General features: G+C 35.7%; 1 non-coding gene across 1 annotated transcript; it reads left to right on the forward strand.

Moving 5' to 3' along the window:
* Positions 1–227: 227 nt before the first annotated feature.
* LOC128776754 (U6 spliceosomal RNA) lies at positions 228–335 on the forward strand. Its single transcript, XR_008421932.1, has one exon. It is a non-coding gene; the product is annotated as a U6 spliceosomal RNA (small nuclear RNA).
* The last annotated feature ends 1218 nt before the right edge of the window (positions 336–1553 follow it).

Consider the following 1553-nt stretch of genomic DNA (forward strand, 5'->3'; position numbering starts at 1 on the left):
GGTCATAACTGGTTCCATGGGTTTGATGAGGTGTCACTCCTCCATTTGCTCACTGTCTGCCAAAACGTTTTTTGAAATGTTTCCTAGACTCTGCTTCTCCCCTTTCTCTTTGTCCTTGCTGAATATACCTTTTACATACTTCTACTGTCCCTTCAGTGGGGCTTGGGCTACTAACATGTGCTGTGAATATGTCATGCTTACCCAGCTCTTTGGAAAGAACAAGTTGGGTGCTCCCTTCGGCAGCACATATAGTAAAATTGGAACGATACAGAGAAGATTAGCATGGCCCCGGTGCAATGATGACACGCAAGTGGAAAGAACAAGTTGGGAAATGTTAACTATAGGATTTAAACTAGATATGAATAATAAACAAACAGAAAGCAATTTTTAAAACTTGAAGTAAAGGACATATAAGAATTGCAATTTTTCTGGAGAAATATCCACATATTTAACTTGAGCATTTTCATCATATAACTCCTAAGAGAAGGCAGGAAGGAGCTTGAACATGTATTTTTTAAAGCACATTTTTCAGGAATTTTGCTATCCTTACTCTTGGAATTTGTAAACAGGGCTTAATAAACAGAATCCAGAGAATAAGAACTAAAAACTAAACACTGGCTTCAAGTTCAAACTTCACTTTTTGGAATTCAAAGGCTGTTAGAAGAGGTGTTTGACTTTGATAAAAGATGCCTTTGATTTTCCAAAAAGAATGTAATGCTTTGCATTTGCTAAAACGGAAAAAATGAACCACGAACAGTGACTTCATCTGGGCGGTTGACATGTGTCAGAAGACTGCTTGACTCAAGCTGTGTAACTGAAGAGGCTTTGCTGAAGTCCAGAGCGTGTTTCTCTCTCATCAGCTGTTTTCAAACAGGAAAAAAGTAGAGATTTGAAGTTGTTGTAGGACTACCACCACATCCAAAGAAATAGAATGAAAAACAAAGATTTGATTTGGAACATTTACAAAAACATAGTAACATTTTAACATGAAGTTTAAGTCAATATAACATAAGGTTTCATATGCATTTCTATTTATTTGCAGAAAAGAAAGCCTGTCTTTCCAAATTAGATCTTACAAAATGTCTGCAATGAGTAAGCAAGCCTCCGTGAAGCTAAGATCTGCTCCTCAGTCCGGTTTATTTCAGAAAGTTAATTAGGCTGCTCAATATTTCATGAATCACTAAAACCCCCAAAATATAAATTCATTAGAATATACATTTTGCCAAACAAGAAATACAAGAATACATCTGCCAAACATTAGCGAATATGCTTTCAAGTGTTGCATCAAATTTAGAGAACATTTTAACAAAAAAACCTAATAAATAAAGGGATAGATCTGCATAGAAAAGGGAATACTTGCATCTGCCTATCAAAGAATCTTTTAACGTAGATGGTGATGGAAACCTGAAAATTGTCTCATTTGGTTTTTTTCTTTGCAAGTATTCTTACTAGATACCAAAAAGCACACATCATAAGAACAAATCTTCATAGGAGACATCTTACAGTGCTGGTGACCAGTGTGCATTACATGTTGGTTGCATGAATCTTAATTG

This window comes from Panthera pardus, unplaced genomic scaffold (assembly GCF_024362965.1).
Source record: "Panthera pardus isolate Hobbes unplaced genomic scaffold, ASM2436296v1 HiC_scaffold_13, whole genome shotgun sequence".
Classification (NCBI taxonomy): Eukaryota; Metazoa; Chordata; class Mammalia; order Carnivora; family Felidae; genus Panthera; species Panthera pardus.